The 22020-nt window shown below is 38.9% G+C and overlaps 1 protein-coding gene and 1 long non-coding RNA gene across 3 annotated transcripts in view; one reads left to right on the forward strand and one right to left on the reverse strand.

Moving 5' to 3' along the window:
• SYN2 (synapsin II) overlaps positions 1-22020 on the forward strand; it is a 198988-nt gene that overhangs the window by 36179 nt on the left and 140789 nt on the right. The window lies entirely within an intron of this gene.
• The window catches only part of LOC123034186, a 71477-nt gene that overhangs the window by 29773 nt on the left and 19684 nt on the right, over positions 1-22020 (reverse strand). Inside the window, exon 2 of one of the 2 annotated variants that reach the window (XR_006416710.1) lies at positions 100-150. The exons of the other annotated variant lie outside the window; for it this stretch is intronic. This is a non-coding gene — a long non-coding RNA (uncharacterized LOC123034186). The remainder of the gene's footprint in view (positions 1-99; positions 151-22020) is intronic. 2 annotated transcript variants of the gene reach the window in all.

Consider the following 22020-nt stretch of genomic DNA (forward strand, 5'->3'; position numbering starts at 1 on the left):
TTATAAGCACACAAAAGAAACCACACACAAGAGGAAATCAACTGTGAGTATGAATTTGAATGCAAAAGTGGCTAGCAGAATAAGGATTAATTGTTCTACCTCTCAATTCTGCTGTGTTCAGAATCAGTCTCTCATTGCTACTTTTCATCTCTGTTTAAGAAGGAAAGGGAATAATCTTTAAGAAACAAATCAATGAGCACACACATTTTCATGTAACATGTTGTCATCTCCCCCCCCCCCACCCAATCCATGTCAGCATCAATTTGCCCTGGAAATGCAAAAGAAGTGCTTCAGTGGCAAAGATGTCTTCTTAATATTCTTGATATTTTCAGTGGTTTTGCTTGAAGCAATGCCTATTCTTTTAGTACTCAGTAATGCTGTAAAATGGTACTTCTTTTCAACAAATTAGAGAGCATTTAATTATTTCATGCGTAGTCTCTGTGGGGCTTGTGCTCATGGGTATTCAAGCAGTTTTTCCACAAACAATGAAGGATGAGAATTCTAGGAGTGGGGAAGGCATTTTTAGATCATTCAGTCTTTCTGCCTGTGGCTGACACTCACCTGTGCCCAGCATGGGCTTCCTCCCTTTTCTGATCAGCCTACTGCTTGATTTTCAAGGACAAAAAGGTACTTGCTATACCAGAATGATGATATAGCAGCAGTATGCAAGAGTCAGGTCGAATAACTTATTCATAATTGGCTTGTCACTAATAATTAACCCCTTAATTTGTTCCTGTTATAAATATTTAGAGACAAACTTGTATCATAATCTCTTAATCCTGAACAGAACACATTGTCATATATTTTTAACAACATATGGCTATTAAGTGAGAACAATGTACAAAAGTTATATGGTTTATATTACCTATTGAAAAATAGAATTTTATTCATGGGCATGCAAGTTTAAGAATTTGGGATCCTAATTTCATTGATTAGTTTATTTGCAAGATTTATATAGTATTCTACAATAAATAATATTTATTAAAATCAGTAAAATCTACCAGCAGTGAATAATGAAATGTGAAGTGCAGCAGCAGCTAGAAATACAGAATTAAAATCTTTGCAGTCAGTTTGTACCCATAAAACCATGGCTGGTAAGTCAGGGAAGTCTAGTCCAAATAATCGCTTTCAACTGGTGCTGAAAACAAAACATTGTTGGTGCCTGCCTGACATCTACGGGGAAGGAACTCCATAGAAAGGGAGCCAATACACTAAAGACCCTACTCTGTGTGGACTTCAAATCTACTGCAGGCCCATGAGGAACCACCTGGAGTGTCTCATCTGATGACTTCTGTGACTGGGTGACCTGGTAAAGGAGAAAGGTGCTCTTTCGATATCAGAAGTCTCCACAAAAGTGATGGCATGAAGAAGGCTTGGAAGACATGTGATCTTTGGTCTACCCTGGAGATGAAGAGGTTTCTCATCTCTGCTTTTTCAGTTTAACATACTATGTTTTACTGTGTGAGCTGTCCTGAGAACATTTTGTTTCGAGGCAAAAAGTTCACAGAAAATAAGTAAGCTAGAGCAATGTTTCTGTCACAAGTCATCTAGGTTTTGTGAGCATTCTTGCAGACACTCAAACTCTCAAAGGGTTTTTTCAACACTTGCAAAGTATAAATAGCTCACAAAACCTAGAGGATTCTCCTAATAGTTCACCCTCAAGCAAAGATCTTAGCATGACAAATGGAAGTGGGCAATGTTAACTGGTGGTGTCAAGAGGAAGTCCTACTCACTGTTGTACAAGGAGGCCTGCCAGCCAACTTCAGAACTTGAACTGATACTTCAAGGAACCCTTTCTTGCTGGAATCAAAAGATTTCTAACTTCATCTGCCCTTCATCCTAGAAGGAAATGACTCTAGCATGCTTACAAATGTGGCAGTAAACAGTGCTCTTGTTTCCATTTGTTCTTCGCCTTGTAATGGCAGGTGCTTCTTCCTTGCAAAGGAAGAAAAATGGGGCAGCAATCACCCGAGATTGATTGATTAATTTCTACACTGACCCACAGCTGAAGCTCTCTGGGGAGTTATATCAGCACCATTAAATGGCTGTGTTCAGTTTTGTGTCCTTCTGGACAAGAAATTGTCACCACTCCTCACGTGTGTGCATTGGGAGGCATATTTGAATCCCACCATGCAAATGCCCATATTTTCCCTGTCTATGAGCATTTTAGGTCTAAAGAATAAACCTACAGGATTCCAAATATTACTTCAATCCAAAGTTTCCTTCCTTTGCGCCCAAATTGCATATCATATATATATAGTTCTGATAGTCTTGTCATTGTACCTACAATTTAGATGTGTTGGTAGACCTTTTAGGCATGCTACTATTGTGTTATTTTGTTTATATTGTGTTTTAATGGTTTATGTGGTGTCTGTGTTAAACCATCTCAAAGAATTATCTTAAAAATATAGAAATATATAGAATATATAGTAAATAAGATATTTACTATAGAGAGCTGGTGTGGTGGTTAAGAGTACAGGACTGGGACTCAGATGATCTGGGTGCTAGTCTCTGCTCAGCCATGAAGCCCACTAGGTGACAAGAGTTGTCTGACCAATTCATCTTCACAGGGCTACCAGTGTTCGGGTTACAAAAGCATGCAAGTCACCGTAATATGAATGACTCTGCTTGGTTTGATTTCCATGTCTTCTCATGAGAGTTCACCAAAGTTCTCGTTTTCATTAGCATGTACAGGCTGCCCCTGTGTTACAAATGTCTGAGTTACAAACATCCATACTTATTAGCGAACTGCCATAACCCTATTAATTTTTTAAAAATTAGCTAAAGGCAAGCAGTTTGTAATAATAAATGTCAGAATTTTTGGAATTTTGCAGCTTCCTGCATTTCCTTGGTACAAAGAGGAGGCTCTGGTGAGTGAAAGGAAGTGCAGGAAATAAGAGCATAAGAATGTAATAAAGAAGGGAGAACCTTGCAGGATCAGATTAAAGTTTGAGAGAAAGAAGCAATCCACTAATTGTATGGTAAACATTATTAAAAGTTAACGTTTGGGGATGGCTTAGATAATCACAGTTTTTCCACTTTCATGGAGGTCCCACACCCCTAACCCCTTTGAATGTGGAGGGCTGACTGTATATGGAAGTGTTTAAGTGTTTAATATGCATAGAAAGGTAAAACATATGTATACTAAGACAAACATTTGGCTTACTCATGCTAAAGATGGCCTATGCGTACGTGACTTAGATACAAATTTGACTGAAAGATGTTCTCGGGACTGGAACTCGTTTGTAACCCGGGAACTCCTTGTATACACACTACTTTAGAAGTGGCCCTAAAATCCATTGTGATCTTGATGGTTCTGGGATGGGGTGATGATTAAATCTCTTCCCATTGGTCATGGGAACACATGAACTCTCATCTTCCTTTACACGTGAGTTCAGATGTGACATGATCATGAAGCTCCTCTGTTAACTGGAAAACGTTAGTGGATTTGTCTTTTAAATTGCATTTAGTTTCCTCTTTGATCATAATCTCTATCCTGACTTATAATTCCCAGTTGAATCTTTTGCATGACCTCTTAAGATATGCAACAGAACTGTTTTATGGGTAAGTAAATTTTGAATTCATTTTATAATATAACACAGTTAAAACATACTGTATGGGAAAGAAATAAGAATTAAACTCAATCATTAAGATACTTTAAGTTGAATGAAGGATAAATTCAGTCAAATTTGAGAACATTTAGTATTGTTGAGTAGGCACCGACTGAAGAAATACATGCTAAGCCATGTAATATGAAATGATCAATATAAAAATATTAAGGAATTAGACTGATTCATTCTATAGCAAATTCTGTTCCCTTACCCTCAAACAGTCCAAATTAATGCCCTGGTGCTAAGTGTATGATTTCCGGGTATCAACATAAAGATTTTAATATAATACCTTTCTTGTGATGGTATTCAAATTAACAATATCTAGACATGGTAAGTGTGATTCAGATTTGGTTGTTTGATTGTAGCTTAACATTTGCAGAAATGTGTTTAATCTTTTTTTAATGGCATCGATCACTAGAATCATGGCTTAACGTAGTCCCAGTGAAAATGTTTTAAATTGCATAGTATGATGTGTTCAGATCTAAATATAGTATATGACTCAGCTAAGTACATGTCTCCAGCAAGATACTGCTAACAAAGACAAGCTGTGCTGATACAGAGTATCCAGGTGCTGTGGATGAATGTCAGCATGCCACAGTATGACTGCAGAGGGCATTGGGGGCCTAATTTTCTTCTTCTTGAAGAAAGACACCATTGCTCTTTTTTCAGCGACAAAATGTCTAAGCATGTTGAGATTATATGAACTTACTGCATTGGAAAGACATAGGACTGCAGGGATATTTTTCTTTAATAGTTAAAGCTTTGCATTAAACATTATGTCATTGATCACTGTAAATTGTTTCAGGCTGTAAATCTCATTCATGTATGTCCAGCCATGTATGACAAAGTGGTTATTACTTGGGCTGCTAATGAGTGCATGGTATCAGAACCATATCCTGAAAGACCTACACTGATTGTCATTTGCTTTCCAGACTAGGCTCAAGGTGTTGGTCTTAATGATTGAGATCCTAAATGGCTATTTAAGGGACCACCTGATCTGCTGTGAACCTTCCTAAGTAATAAGATTGGCTTCATTTTGAGGATACCATTTCCCACTGAGGCCTATTTGTCACACTTGTGTGATACCACTTAAATTAAGAGCTAATTGTAAACTAATGGTGGGTTGTTTAACCCACAAGGAATTGAGTTAGACTGGGTTCAGGTTTACATTTGTACAGCACACTGTAGTTTGTCATGGCAAGCTGTGGTGCCTTTCGGCATCAGGTTGCACATGCATCCCATGGTTGTGGGTTGTCTTGTGAAGTTGCTGAACGAGGGACATAACCCCAAAACAAACTATGGGTTATGCAAGGATTATTTAACCCATGCTTTTCAGATTCAAAATGGTGGCTGTATGTGCCTGACATCCACCACAGAGTAGCAGGGGTTAAGTAACCCCAGTGGGCCATTGTATTGTACACACAGCCTCATAGCATTCAGGGTGCACATTATACAATAACCTACAACATTTGGAGGTTGATTGTGAACATTGGAAGCTTACCTACAGCACACAGACTGGCAAATCATAGTTTAATTAACTTACAATTTGCTGCCCTTATATGTGTAAATTGATTTCAGAATAAAATGGAAAAAAAGAAGTGGGGCAGAGAGTCTATTTTGGACTGTAATTGTCAAGGGACTTCCTTGATTCATGCTTTCAAGTGTGAATGTTAGCAAAGTTTTTATGAAAAGATTCAGCCAATAATTTATATTGCCTCTTCAAATGATCTTTGTCAGTGTGTTCAGCACCCAGCCCTAATTTGGTTGGTTAATTTTATTATGTGTTTGTTGCATTTTGATGCTGCCCAATAACCAAAACTCTCTGGGCAGTGCACAACAATTAAATCCATGAAATACAACATAAGCTACTTTATAACAGTTTAAATACAAGCAGAATGTTGTTGGTTCCAGTGAATAGGGACTAACTTTGTATTCTATGATGGATATGTGGCTGGTTAGAGACAAATAAAGGCCTTCTCAGGGGTAGCATCAATATGATGGAAGATTTTGCACCATGAAGTTAGGACTCTTTCCCCTACCCCCATCCCCCCAAGAACTCAGGTTGCCTTTTACATGATTGTTGAGATTTCTTGCCAGATATCTGCTATGCCTGCCTCTGTTATATTGTATTATCAGTAGTTTTAAGTTTGATATTGTGATTTTAATTATTGTAAATGGAACTGTGCAATGCATACACATTAGAAAGGTGGGATATATATCTTTAAATACACAAATGAATTACTTTGTCTCTGTCCCTCCACCTTCCTCTAAAATTCTTAATTCTCCCTGCTCAGTATCTCCCTCAGCTCCCCAACCTTTTCTCTCCCATTTCAAAGGCTCCTACGGCAGCTCTTCTTCCCATATCATTCTGGCTAGCTGCTGTCAGGGTTATTTTACCTGAGCCATACTTCCCCAAGGAGGGTATTCCAGAGGAGTTTGGCCAGCACAGGAAAGAACTTGTCCCTACTACTTGCCAACCTAACATCTTTTGATGGTCAAGAGAGCAGGGTCTTAGATATTGACCTGAAGTCTTGGGTTGATGCATAGGAGCAAAGGCGCTTCATGAACTCCAAAGTATTGAGAATTCAGGCCCTTGGGGTTTGCTATACAGCTACATTCCCCCTGAGACTGCAGCAACAAGAAGACAAATCTTTAGATTCTTAGTACTATAAGGTCATACTTTGTTGTCAAGAATAATTTGAATGCTCCTTTGACATAGGACACATGCCAGCTGGACCCAAAAGCTTTGTGATTGAATTCCATGTTTTTTCAACTGCCTTTTTTAGGCAGTTGGAAAAAATACAACATTTTCATTTTTAATAATGTATATTGCTGCTGCTGTCTATGCATAAAATACAATGTTCAAAGAAATATTGCATTCCAAAGCAATTTCTCTCTGCAGAGTTTGAAACATAAGCTGTTAGGGTAAGAATACAAAAAGATTCCCCATCCTTAAAGATAAATATGCTAGTAGTTGTTCTTTACAAAAATTGCATATGGGAACTGTGAATACTGTGAATAGGCTGCTCAACTCTCATGAGATCAGGAGAATTCAAGCAGCATAACTTTTCATAAAATTGCATTAAAAATATATATTCCCAGCACGTCATTTTGAGATGACAGATGCTCTTGGTTAAATCAGCTGGTTAGTGGTGCCACCAAATTGCCTTTAAACTTCAGAAGTATTAAGGGCATTACACTCTTACAGTAGAATCCTACATATGTTTACTCAAGAAATAAGTGCTTCTGTTGCTCGGTGGGACCTGCCTTCTTTTTGGGTATAGCACGGCAGACTAGAAAAATTCTTGCACGATGCTTGTCAGAGTCTGCTTTTTCATTGGAAAAAGCTCTGTTGAACTCAGTATTGAAAGACAAGTCTCTAATAAGTAAATTACTTTACCAATGTTTGTGCAGTTTTTCTGGCAAAATCAGGCCTGATCTCAGTTATCCATGGCTAGTTACTTCAAGGCTGAGCATTTACAATGCACTTGACGTGGGGCTGCCTTTAAAAAGAGACCAGAAACTTCAATTTTATCTTATATTTAACATAAACTTTAATTTATTTATATTTTATTTATTTATTACCATTCAAAGATTTCTGGAGGGTTTGCAAGGCAAAGCTTAATATTTCTACAGTAATATAGAAAATATTAGATATATCTGTGTAAGTTTAAAACAGAATAGAACAAAAACAGAAACCAACATAAGCTGGCTGAGAGTAAAAAGGTAGGATATTAATGTAAGGTAGTAAAGTTTCCTCAGGAACCACCTTGTCTACATGAGTCTCTCTGAAATTTAAGTTCAGCCTCAGGCCCCCGCTGTTTCCCTGTGAGATTGGACAGGCAGGTAGGCAAGGCAGGGCCTTTTCAGAGTGAAATGGAGGCTGTTCCATTCCATCTCTGTGCTGATCCACTGTTGTCCTCCTCTTCTGATTTTTAAGTTCTTGATTAAAATACTAATTAAGCTTGTTTTTATTGTATGGCTTTTAAATCTGCTACTTGGCCACATGTAGCTGTTTAATTTTTGGTTTTCTTGCTACTGTTAGATACCTTTTGCTACTGTTGTTTTTCAGTATTTTAAGCCAGCTTGAATGGTTTTAGAACAAAAAAGGTGACATTTGCATAAATTAATAGGTACAAAAACATTATATAAAAAGCGCTGAAGTGTTAAATTGTATAATCTTCATGTTTGTTTTTTCTGGCAGTCTAATTTTGAATTTTCATGTTTATTAGTAATAATATAGTTTTGATTAAAAAAGAGATTAACCAATCCAGCATCTCCATTTCCAGCTGTAAGGGAGGACTGTCCATAAAGCAACTCTCTGTTAATTTAAATAACAGGGCTATATCAAATGCTGAGTGTACTAGCAGAAAGCACTTATGCTTGTGCAAGGGAGGTATCCCATTTTCTTTTATTCCCCTGTACCAACTGCAGTCCTTTTTGACACCTTCCATACTTTTACAGAAGGATCCCTCAATATGTGGGAACAGTTTTTTTAAAGGAATACAGTGGGTGGGAGAGGGAAACACTGGATGCCCCTACTAAGTTCAAAACCACCACTGGATTTATGCTACAGAGTTTGGCTATGGTGGTTATTCTTGTAATGGCAAAGGTGGAGGGAAGCTGTTCTGGGTCTAATTCGCTTGTATGTTGTCAAAATAAATGTGCTTATCTGTCAGTTTTCTCAGAGAAACTAGCAAAGGAGTGCAAGTCTCTCCTATCCAGCTGCTGTTGGTTGACCTTGAATTTCATGCCTGTATGCAAGATTGTTACCAGCCTCTCCCTGAGGTACTAGCAGAAGGGGCAGGGCTGGCCCTAAGTGTTACCCTGATTGATATGTCATCTTTAGAGAGTGGAACAGAAATGCTCAGTTTGGTGTAGATTTTGTTTATGGGTAATATCCCTTCTCTGTTACATCATTGCTTTTAAGCTGATGCCTAGTGAGCCTTTGCTAGGAACATAGTCATTATTCATCTTTTGCTGATCCTCATGTACTGTCTGTAACCCTACATGTTTTGGGACTCCTGACTGAGCTGTGAGAAACACTTCTTACCTGGATTTAGTGTGTTGTACCTAAATTGTGTAATCACCAGTAACCTGACATGGAATTTACTATAATACTTTGTAAGATTCTGATTTTTTGTTGTTGGTATGGATTGCTTATGTCTTTGATAGCTCAAAATGTCTGTGTGATTCTTGTGATTGTGTGTGTGTGTGTGTGTGTGTGCGCGCGCGCTTTGACCCATGGAGCATGGAGATACTGAAATGGACAGTATGATTGTCAAAATCTGTCTCTGTGTGGGTTTAACGTTGACTTCTTCTTGAACTTATGCTTTTATTCTTGGATATGATAAGGCTAGACTCATGTACCGACAAAGATTTTGAGGCTGGACTAAATCTCTCTCTGTGTGGCTTTACCTAATTCTGTTTGTAGAGTTGCCTTTGATTCTTGATGCCTAGAATCATTTAAACCCCTTGTTCTTTATTGTAAATTATAAAGATTTCACCAAATAATGTTGATCTCCAACATAGTTATAATTATTAGTTTTTGACTCTTCTTTGAATATAGGCTGAATATTGAGCCTATAGTTAATTACTATCAGTTATATGATTTCTGCGGAATTGCAACCTGTTGAAAATTTGCCAGAAGACTTTAAAAACTTGTCTATGAAACCTAATTTACCCCTGGTTGCATCATCTATACATTTGCATTCATGGGTCAGAAACTTTCTGGAACTGGCATGAAGAAATTGGACAGTTAAAATACCAAACTCCTTGAGACAAATAGGAAGCAGCATTCTTAATATTTTAATCATTTCATGAAGCAATCTTCCTTTTTTCCCCTTGCACAAAGGAATATTCAGTGACATTCCCTGAATTTCTTGAATTATTTTTCTTGTATTCTCCTAAACTTTGACAAATGCTTCATTTTTTGCACATATATTGAAAGTTGATGCTCCTGTTACAAATAAGCTCTCAGTTTCTAATTCATTTTTAATTTTTTTCAAACTACCCTTGACCTGATCTGAAATAGCTACAGCCTATCAGAGACTGTTTGGGCTGCAGGTGTTGACAGCTTGTTGCAGAATGGAATCAACCAGTTTGTTTTTGTTTATACCCCATGATTAATGTGTGCATAGGCTATGGCTTATAGTAAAGACACATCACCCACATATGCTACTGTGTCTCATGTAGTTGTGTTGCTTCAGTTCAACCTTTTCCTTTACAAGTCCTCCAGTTGCGACTCAGAAGTGTTACTACCTCAATCTTTTGGTAATGAGTAGAGGCAGAATCTAAGTCCCTAATGTAACTGTCCTCGGCTTCAGGTGTAATATTAATTTCCCCTTATAGGATCTGAATCATCAGTTTTAATTGTTCCAGTACAATGAGCCTTTCTTCTCTTGCAGTAACTGAATCTAGGAGTACTCACCAATAACTGGGAAGCTTTACAAAAGATAAATGAAAAGATAAGACTCTTGTGAAGAGAGGGTGTCTAGTTGGCAGAACAGTGGAAAAAATGTACCTACTCAGAGAGGACTGCTCATCACTTTGCATATTGCATCCTATGTAGGCAGTGGACTCTGGAGTCCTAAAATAGCGGACTTTTATTTTTCAGTGCTCAGTCCTGGTATAGTGATAGCCTATGTGAACCTCCAATCTTGGAAGGTAGGACAGGCCGCCATATACTCTTTGTCTGTTTAGATCATGGATGGTTAACTTGTGAACTTCCAGATGTTGGTGCACTGCAACTCCTATTTTGTCACCATTGCCCTTTGCTGGTTAGGACTGGTGGAAGTTGCAATCCAGCAGCATCTGGATGGCTATAAGTTACCCATCTTGATTTAGGTGCATAGTTGCCACCAACCACATGATTAACCAGTAGAATAGGGAAGCCAAACTTACACTTGTGCCTGTGGAAAAGGATGTGCCCTTTTTCCAGAGCTTCCTTTAAGCTTTATAACTGGGTCAATGCATATGGCAAACAGTTCAGTTCATGCATGAAACCAATTTCAGGACAGGCAAAACAACCAAAATCAACTGAAGCTTCCAATTGAGACCATTCATGGAAGAACCAAGCAGAGAGCAGTTTAGAAATGGTCACTTTTTCAAGTAAAATGAAACAGAATTAGCCAATGAAAATGTACTTATTGGGTACTGGAGTCTTATGAATATTTTTATTCATTTATTTAAAACTTTTATATGCCCCCCTTTATGTATAACATCTCAGGATGTCTTAGAACATTAAATATGTCACAAAGGAGCCTGCAGCACTTGGTGATGGTGGGAGTCATCTGTGGTTCTTCAGTGTGGAAAATCTAGTCCTGACTCTGCCAGCTGCCCAAAAATTGAAGAAAATTTAGCTCAAGAAGGTATTTAGTTGGGGATAGGGTGAGTATTGGATGCCTCCTGGAGGATAATTAGAAATGCAAACTGACCAATCAAAACTTTTTGAAAACAATGTTATTCTTTATTTCTAACCCATGAGTACTGTTAGGAAGAAATAACACTTAAATTTATTAGCCAAATTGTAATTAGTTTGAGATTTTGGTTTTTTAAAAAAAATTGCAGAAAGCATTATCTAGTAATTACTGTTTTCTTTATGAATTTAGTTATGACAGATTATTTTTAAGGTGGCCTATCTAAAAGTTATGAGTGAACATAGTAAGCTGCCTTATATGGATTCAGACCATTGGCCAATCTAGTTTAACCCTGGTTAGAAGGAGGTTAACTAGAAGTTTCTCAGCCCTACTTTCTGAGATCCTTTACTGGAGATGGTTGCTTACCTACTTCTTTAGTGTGATGGTGCTTTTTCTGCCCTCTCAGTCTGGTGGATTTGTCCTAGATACAGGCAGTGAAACATCTGGCTTGTTTGCCTCTTAAGCCTTGCTGTATGCTCTGTTCAGCCTCTTTAAGCACACCGCTCCCATCTTAGATGACAGTTTGGAATTAGTCAGCTGCCTTCAGGAGCTGGGTACAATTTTGAGTGTCTGTGTGTATGTATCTCAACTGGCAGTTGTGATGCCTTTTTTGCCTACATCTTACTAGACCTTGTGGTTCATTTGGCTTGATGGGCTTTATTTGGTCATATTAGGCTGGTAAGCATGGGTACTTGCTCAGGTTCATTAACAAACCTTTGTGAGCTCCCTGAGGCACCTGTAGGTTGATGGATGCATTCATCAACCTAACTCATTTAGACAACCTAGCCAATATGGAACAGAAAGCTGCAGGTAGAGCACGTGCACCCTAAATGTTTATTTCATTGAATGCTTCCAGCAGGGAATCAGGTGGAACATCCAGGGATCTCTCATTCTGCTTTCAGAGTGGGTTGACAAAGGCCCGTGTAGGATAGCTTCCCTTGTAGGACCTCAAACCAGGGTGGGATTACCATTGGATGGCTGATGGGGCTTCCATCAGCTGCAAAATGGTTGTCCACTTTCAGCAAATTCCATTTTGCTTGATGCAGATCAATCTGTTGTTAACCTCAATAAAACTACTACCCTTCTATAGTTACCTATGCTAATAAAGTAAATTCTATAATAGTTAATCAAGGCATTTAACAAATGCTAGGTTTCATGGAATTGCTTCCCTTTAGATGATTGTATGTTTCCATAGTTAATAGCTTGCCATTTGCTTTGCAGAATAATACAAAAGTGCTGCTTGACACCTCAGTACCAATGTGATTTGATATTTTAAGCTAAGTAAAAATCAGCTAACTGCAAATAGGCTATCTGCAAAACTGGTTTTAAGATGCTCATGCCATTTTTCTGCTGTCTGCAGCTGGAGTAAACTCGTGTTGCAGTGGCTTGGGCTTTATTTATACTTGTTCCAGCCTGTCACTGGACATATGTAACATATTCATTTGGCCCCTACTGGAGAAGGAAAAAGTAGTTCCTGAAACAAAGGTATGCCACTGGAAGAGAACCCCTTTCTCAATTTCTAGATACCCCACACCCCATAAATATATGTTACTCATGTTTGTGGCCAGCAGCCCATAGTGAATGGGCTGTGAAAGAAACCTTCTGAAGCCCTTCGTTTGCTAGGCCTGAATGACCCTGCAGGGTTCCTGCTCCAAACCATCTGGAATCCTGAACAGAAACAGTTCTAGTAGATGCTGTGGATTCACTGCAACAGATTCCATGTCTCCATTTCCAGTGATTGTTCATAGAGGGCTTGATTTCAACTGACAGATACAGAAGATCTTTATATGTAGGTATATTTAAATGCCCTGTGCTGGCCCCTTTCTGAACAGAAGTTATTAGACACATCAGCTTCATCATACTGGAAGCTCTCCTCTGTCCACTGCGAGTAGAGTATAGGTGCCCTCATGGTGGTGAAGAACTCAGACTATGGGAATGGAAAGACAAGTCATTTCCCTCAGCCTGCGAGCAAATGTGCTACCAATGACAACTTCATTACAACATTTGGTCCGCCTAACTCAACCTATATTAGTGATGTAGAACAGGATCTTTAAATAACCACATACACACACACAATTAGTTGTATGTTCAAGATTTATTTATTTGTGATATTTATATGCCGTCCTATTGCAAAAACCTCAGGATGGCTTACATAAAGATGAGTTCAGTATATCTCTGTTACTGTGTACCTGTATGTTTTGTTGCTGCTGCTGTTTTGTTTCTTTTGTTTTTCCCCTTTTTCTGTATTTTTTTGTGGTTCTACTTTTGTTTTACAAGGAATGCGGTGGCGTAGTGGGTTGAGCTGCTGGGCTGGTTGGTTGAAAAGTCGACAGTTCGAATCCACACAACGGGGTGAGCTCTCGTTGCTTGTCCCAGCTCCTGCCAACCTTGCAGTTCAAAAGCCTACAGATGCAAGTTGATGGGAAGGTAACACCATTCTGTGCACTTCGGTGTTTAGTCATGCCAGCCACATGACCACGGAGACTGTCTGGGACAAACACTGGCTCCCTCAGCTAGGAAACAGAGATGAGCACTGCCCCCAAGAGTCAGACATGACTGGACATTAATGTCATGGGGAAACCTTTACCTTTTTACTTTTGTATTTTCAGTAGTATTTTGCTGATATTTGGTTTTGTTGAAAATTTGTAACAATCAAATAAAAATTATAAATATTAAAAACACCCCTCCCCCAAGAAATACATCTAGTTAAATAGCCTAAATTAATAAGATACATAGGTACAAGTGCATAGGTACAACTGTGATCTGCCACACTTCTTACAAGCTAACTAGTGTTAGTGAAAGAACAGAAGATCTCAAAAGTAAAATAAACTCGTGGGAGGGAGCGAGCAAGCTGCTTGAATGAGAATCACTTATACCACTTGTTCCCTGTCCAGCTTAATCCAGTCTAATCGATGTGGATGATCTAGCTTCTGGTCGCTAACAAGCTTTCACAGATCTAAGTAGATGGATTTTTTAAAATTAATCTTCCTCTTTCCATAACATCAGTTAACTATTTTAAAAGGTGCAGCCTTGTCACTCTTAATATGGTTCTGCATAAGAACTGAGATCCATCTAGACAATACACGTTTCATATGCACCTTTTGCACTTGTTTACAAATAGGCTGTAACTCAGTGGGCTTAATTAGGTTACTTATTTTTTATAATCAACCAGCCTTCTGCATAATGTCAGTAAAGCAAGAATTTTGGCATATTAGTGCATGACTCATATTGATAAGAATAAGAGCAGAGCATAAAAGAGTGTTTTTCTGTTTCATATTAGTGGATCCCTTTGGGGCCTATTTTACCTTTCATGTGATTAAACATTCACATGAAACTAGTAAATGAAGTCAGAAGATATGGAATTGGGTGCCATCAAATATCCCAATGCTGGCACCCACGCCTGCCTTTTCCAGCTGAGTCAGGTGAGACGCAAGGCATGTTGATCCAATGTTTGGGAACAGGAGTGGCTTGGATGAGGGTAGTGGACACTCATGGCCAATTGGACTGACGGAGCAGAGGGCAGGATGGCAGGGGTAGAGCCTTGGTGGGGGCACAGGAGGTAGAGCATTTTGATTCCCCAACACCCAGTGACCAATAATATGTCAAGGGAACATGGACGAACACATGGACATACAAAGAACTGGGCAGGGAAATCATATGCTGGAGGTTGTTTGGAGCCACAAAGGAGCACTCCATTGACTGCATATTTTCCTCTTCCAGTAGCAACTCCCATTCTGCAGGGATTTAGATGCCTCAAGATTGTAAGTATGCAGTGGGCATGGTGAGAGAAGTCACTCAACCAGGGCCACTATACTGTACATCTGCTGAAAAAACAGCAGATGTACAGTATACATTAAATAAAAAAATCAGATTAAAAAATAAATGAGATTTTTAATTTAAATTGGATTTTTAAAGATAAAATGCTTTTTGAGGAAAAATCTGTCTAAAGATAGTTGTCTATTTAACATATAGTTCAAATGTTATCATGAAATAAGGATTAGGTTTTAATTACGTTGCATGAAGCTATATATTCATGCAATGTTTAAATTTTTTGATAAATGAATTTCCTTAATCCATTCACAATGCCTTGCTCTTCCAGAGGTTCCTGTAAGATTATTGGGCAATTTTTCAATTTGGCCATTGAAGAAAAAGGATGTAACACTTTGCAGCCAGGAATCAAAGCCAGGCTTTTCCCCAAAGCAAACAAATATTTGGCTTGCACACTCACAAGTCAACTCCACATCCATCTTGTACACACATACGCAAGTCACAAATCAATATTAAAATAACTATTCCCCCCCCACAAAAAAAGCCCTCACATATCATCCAAGAAATAGGTAATGATTTCGGAGAAACCAGCAAGCAATGATTTTGAAAGTAAGAAAGCAGCTTGCTCATTTATTTTTTGCTAAGTGAGAGGAAAGAAAGCAGTGCACATGTATTTTTTTCCATGTCCAAGAAAAACCTTTTAAAATATGGCCACTTGTGCTAAACATATGCTTTGGGGTTGGGTTTTTCCAAAATCAGTCATTTGGGCTACAGGTCATTTTGTTAAAAAAGAAGAAGAAGAACTGAAGTGTGGCTGTTTTGCTCCCTCTTGCTCACATGGTTGTTGTTTTAAGGAGTCTGGACAGAGCTGGGCTTGCACAATGCCTTGCCCAGTAAGAAAAGGAGGCGAGCCGGCCTGCATGGCTCCCTTGTTTATTACCTCCCTCTGCAGCAAGGGAGCCCTCTGCAACTGTTCTGGCTTTTTCAGAGGAGTGAATGCTTCTCCTTCCATCTGTGCATGCATACATGGTTGTAATTAAAACTGTATCAACAACCTAGCAACACACACAGTGGGGTTTTTTTGGGGGGAGGTGGGGGAGTGCTTCTGAACAAGGGCCTATCTTGCATAGGCTTGGAATGTCCCCCTTGCTAGCAGTGCAAGCTCTGAGAAAAGGGGGGAATCAGCATGCCGCCGTGCCACAGCTTCTGGAAACATTCATTGCTGGCTCTGTAGTGACTTACAGAAAAGGGAGATGGGAAGCAGCAGGCAGGTTAGTACCCCAGCAGCCCCCTGCTCCTAGAGGTGCTGTTTTTGTGTGGTTTGCCTGCCCAGAAAGATGGCACTCAACCTGGTCTGGCAGGGATTGCACTCTGCCTTAAATTTTTCAGGTATACAGACAGGGTTGGTGTGCTCATAGATTCATCTTTGTGACTCATGTAGTGATGATGCTATGAAGGGCCTTTTATAAGTTGAGACTGATAGATTGAATGTAACTCCAACTAGACAAGGGCAGATATCCATCCCTGATAATTTGCAGACCAGATTACTGCAATGTGCTCCATGGGGAATGCCACTGAAGACAATTTGGAAACTGCAGTTAGTGCAGGGCACTGTAGCTACCCTGCTAATAAGGCTGACTAAAATAATAATTTTAAAATATACAAACTAATTGCACAAAACAGAGTGGGATAATGAACCAGTGATACCCCCTCCAATATGCTGCTGTAACACGTTGAATGGGCTGTGACTAGATGTCAAGCTCAAGATTACACATCATGGATTTCACAAACAACTTACCCCACACAGCTTATCCTCATGGTGGGTTGTCATTGCATGCAAGCCTGGTGGTTAATGGGTCTCCTTGGATGGTAGCAATTTCACATGCTGAGATTTTCTAGCAATCAGTGTAGCTACGGTTTGAACAGTGGAATATGGGAACTCTGACAAACAAGCATTCGTAAAGTATTTTTAAAGGGTCTGCTAGTATTTGTCTACATTTCTTGAAACTTGAAAAGCAGAGCAGCATCGTGTTTTAAGAAATACTAGAAAGCAAGACTAAATTGGCTGTTTGATGAACTGCACGGCAGGATAGTTTGTCAAACTCTTGATGAGCTGGCATGTCTCCTGAGACTTAATTTCAGTTGGGGAAAATTCAACTGATTGTATACTACTGAATAAAACAAGTATTTATGCTGTAGGAGCTGGCAATTGTCTTGCTCATTCTTCTTGCTGAATGGCTTTTTGCACAGCAGGAAAAAAACAAGATGAAGTCTCAAACATATTTACTTTAATACATTATAAATTAGGTAATTGTTTTTCAGTGTGCTTCCTTCTACTTTTGTCTATACTTCCTCCAGATGAAATATTTTTCTAAGTGAGCTCCCCCTAGTGAATGGACTGGAGATGTCATTGAATTTGAAAGAGATTTAGGGAATCATAATGAAAGTACCTAATTTTGGGGATTATTCCTCCTTTCCCTTGCCTACATATTTTTAACTCTAATAATTTCTATTCATTAAAATTGTTTTTCTCATGTCAAAATCTTTGGGAGTCATGAGCAGATGAAATTAAATTTAAACCTCTTAACCTAACTACTATGTCAGAATCTCCTTGAACCCAGTACACTATTGCTAAATTCTCAAATAATACAAATAATGGTAATATGAATCAACATAGGGCAATTAACACTTCGTTCCACCTTACTTGGTGGAGTAAGAAACAGTGCAAATTGGGAAGTCACAAGCAAACTAATGGATTGAAACCCTCCAGCAGCTTGTATGGGAGGGCAAGAAAGTTGCTAAGCATGATATTGCAGAGTTGGGAAAAGTGCAGAAAAGGAGCAACTAAAATGATCAAAGGGTTAGAGCAATGCCCTTATTAGAAAAGTGTACAGTGGCTGAGATTGTTTAGCTTAGAGAAAAGGTAAGTAAAGGGAGACATGATGGAGGTGTACAGAATTATTCATAGTAAGGGAAGGTGGAAAAGGAGATATTTTTCTCCCTCATCCTGAATCCCAGAACCTAACTTAATGCCATGAGACTGGTGAGAGATCAGGACAGATACAAACAAGTACTTATTCACATAACGCATAGTTAAACTATGAAGTTCACTTCCACGGGAGGTAGTTGTGGCCATAAGTTTGGATGGCTTTAAAGGAGGGTTAGATAAATTCATGGAGAGGAAGGCTACCGCTGGCTGCCAGTCCTGATGGCTGTATGCCACCTTTGGTATCAGGGGAAGTATGTGTACAGTAGTTGCTGGGGAATTTGGGTGGGGCAGTGTGCTTGTGTCCTGCTTGGGAGATTCTGTGGGTAGCTGGCTGTCTGCTTTGTATCAAGAATGCTAGACTAAATAGATCCTTGGGCTGATCCAGTGTGACCCTTCCTGTTTTCTTATGCTGCAGGGCTGACTCTGGATAGGTGCAGAAGCCTAGGCAAACAAATGAAATGCTTTGTTCCATCAGTTTGCTTAGAGGGCAGATTAAAAGATGTCAGGAAGAGAGGGAAGGGGGGGGGGGGGTGTTTTTATAATGACAGGCTGGTGGGACAGGTAGAAAAAGCCTAGAGTGTTTCTCTAAATCAGATTTTAATTTCAGCCTGCAAAACACCCAAGGTTTATGCAGGTTCCCTCTCCTCTTGGAGTTGGGTTTATGAGCTCCCATTCAAGCTGAAGCTTAGTAGCATCCGAGGTTTATCACAGAACAGGTCAAAAAATGCTTTACGAAGCATAGTACATCACACAACAAAGAATAACACCAAAGTTGAAGCTTTGTGTTTCATAGTTTGCATAGGAAAGAATGGACTACATTTGAGTGCCATTCATCTTCTAGGGTATAAATAGTAATTTTCTTTTAAAAATATGGTCTGATTTTCTTCTTTGTTCCTTGTCTGTGCTGTATGTGTCCTATTTTTCTCCAGCAGAGAGCAAAGATAAGAACTTGTGCTAGTATTCCTCCCATTCCTTAGGGGCTGCAGTGTTAAAACCTCTGCCCTAAATATAGGTGAAAAGAGAGAGGAACAAAACATACTGAGAGCAGGAAAGATGCTTCAAATTCTAGATCCCATGTTAGGCACTAACTGATACAAATCTAAAGAGCATGTCAGATTTTTAGGTACCAGGAGCAGCTAAAAATATTGGATCCCCAGTATAAGAAATTTGGTCTGAAATACATCATCAATTCGTTTAACTCAAACAAGATATGTCCTTCCTCATTGTCTTCTTGTCAGCAGTTTTACCAAACAGAAATCATAGCTGTCACATAGTCAAAATAGAGACTAGAATTTCTGTAGCATGATGCGTTAAAATACTTAATTAGTATTATAAATATTTTTATCATACTGTACCCCTTATGGATGCATGTTTGGCTGCAGTTCCTTGTTGAATGGGAAACCTGGAGTTGTCTCTGTCTGCTAGTGTGGTGTAATGGTTAGTATGCCAGACTGGGAGATCCAGGTTCTAGTCTCTACTTAGCCATGAAGTCACTGCATGATTTTGGGCTGGTCACAGACTTTCAGTACAATCCACTTTACAGGATTGTTGTTCTGGGGGATATAAATGGAGTGGTGGAGAACTATGTAAGCCACCTTTGGTTTCCTGCCAGAGGAAGGAGTAAGGTATAAGTGCAACGTAATAATAACTGCAAGGGTTTTTGCAGAACACTGAATACTGCTGGGGGGAAAAATGTCTCTTGGCATTTCATATACTTAACAGATTCATTGCGACATAAGCATGCATGCAGTAGAGGTTGCTTCATAAATTTCATGCAGTGGGCTCTAATCCAAGAATGTTTCTGCCACATTCTATAAGGTGTTACAGCTATAAGGCACCATGAGGAAATTACCTTTATAAAAATGGGATAATAGACAATGCAGCTATCTTTCTGTCATTTGTGATTCTGCAGCAGATTTGGAGTTCAACATCCACACATTTGTAGACAGATTTTTTTCTTGCCTTGGGCAGAATTTTAATAGGTTCCAGGTAATTTCTCTTCCATTTTGGGGGTATTAGACTCTCACCCAGTATGCTATACTCTTTGTTATTCTTTCAGTTTCATTGAATTAGCATGTGCAGTGGTGATCCATTTCAAATGGTGATCATTGCTATTTGTAACCTTATGTACTGCCTTATTGTGGCATTGTCACAATAAGTCAGTTGAAGCTGCTCTAGCAGAGCCATCTTAAAACTTTTAAAGATGAGCCACTGTAGCAGTTTTTGCACCCCAAACACTTTGCTTGTAAGATGGCACCAGAAATCGTACTTTAATCTTTTTTCACCCCTTTGTGTTTTTGTTATATAGCATTTTCCAGATAATTCCAGATAATTAATTGAATAGTGTATATGAAAATATTTGAGAGTATGGTATTTGATTGTACGGTAATTGCCATGACTTTGTCATACAAAATAGTGGGATTGTCTTCTCTTGGACTTAGTTATGCTTTCCCAGCATATAATTCTAACCAAAACAAAACTCAGATCTCTCCTTTTACTTCCATTAAGGAACAGCATAATCATACCTTTGTGATATTGCAAAATTACCAAACTTGATTGGGGCATAGCAGGTAAGAGAAGAAATTATTTTGAAATTTCAAATCAAGTCCTTAGTTTTCTTATGGCAAATGGCTGCATATCAAATACTAAATGAATGCTGATCTATTGTTGATTCCAATCAGTTTTTTCAGTGGGATGTTTGTTCATTTTCATACTGCTGTAGATATTCCTCTGACAAATGTCAACTAACAGAGGCAAGATGTTCCATATATTGCAAATAAAGATTTGTTTTTCTAAATAGAAACCATGTATAGAGATAATCCAGTCTGTAGATGAGCCAGTTTGCTGCTCCCAAAATCCATATATCCAAGACAGATTTCTATACCTACCTTTTAGCCTCTGTCCCTTTCCTAATATTGCTTACACTTATTGCAAAGATAAATATAACAGAGGACACGAGGAAGGGGCTGTGCATTCAGACCTAGTCCCTTCGTTGTTACAGGGAGCCAAAGTATGAGCGGAATTACTGTGCATCTAGATTATTTTCATTCTGTTCACTTAACTAACCTGCCATTTTCAGCATGGCACAGTCTGTCCAGAAATTTAGCATTTTAGCTGCTTGATAATGCAAAGTGAACTTAAGGCAGCTGAAGAAGAAAAGAGGAAAGAGGGACATTTTTCTATACAAACTGCCTTCTACTCTCATAATAATGGATTTTTGGACTTGATCTCTGAGTTGCTGTCCCAAAACAAGTTGCCTTCATGCCGCTGTTTTAATGATTTCAGCCAATGATGTCACACACGACTCACACGACTTCAGCATTGCTGAGGAAGAGCTGCATTTAATTTTTCTCATATGGATTGAGATTACAGAATAATTTTATGCATATGAGTCTGGAGAACTGTTTAAAGTTTAAATCAAACCAGTAACTGTGATGGCGCCACTGAAAAGACTTGTTGGCTTAGTAGTCCTCCACTCAGCTCATTCAGCAGGGGAGCTCAAAGAAGGGTATTTCCAAAGAGTATCCAGGGTTCAGGCTGATAAATATGGATGGAGGTCATCTTTCAAGTAACCTGGCACCAAGCCGTTGAGGCATCTGTTGGTGATTTCAGCATTATGAATCGTGGCCAGAAATGAAGTGACAGCCAGTACAGTGCAATTTGCAATCACCAGTGCAATTTGATCAAACTGGCCAGTCCCTGTTAACAGTCTTGCTTCCCTGTTTCACACTATCTGAAGTTTCTGGACCATATAATACATTGTAGCTGTCCAAGCATGAGGTTCCCAAAGCATGATAATGTCTAAATAAAGTGTTCAAATAATTGTATCTTTTACTGCACATGACTAACAATTTTCCTTTTTTTTGTCAGTGGAGATTACTGCCATATGCTGCAACAACCTATTCCTCTCATTTAAATAAAAACACTAGACCCAAACGAAAATAATAAGTAAAAATCCACATCTGTTTGTGATTTATACTTGAAATAATGATTTTCTGACTCAGAACACCGACCTTTCAACTTGAAAAGTCTCAGAATTATCCCCCATCACTGTTTTATATTTGAGAAAATGCTTTCCTCTTCTGTGTGTCCTCTTCCTTTCCTTGGCGGTGTACTTTGTTGAAATTAACTGTTGCAAACTTCGTATGTAAAATAAAACTGGCTCCAGCTACCATCCCTCCTGACTTTACCTGCATTGGCTTAGATTAATGCAGTTCTTGCTCCTGGAATGCCT

This window comes from Varanus komodoensis, unplaced genomic scaffold, assembly GCF_004798865.1.
Source record: "Varanus komodoensis strain SLA01 unplaced genomic scaffold, ASM479886v1 scaffold6_2, whole genome shotgun sequence".
Lineage (NCBI taxonomy): Eukaryota > Metazoa > Chordata > Lepidosauria > Squamata > Varanidae > Varanus > Varanus komodoensis.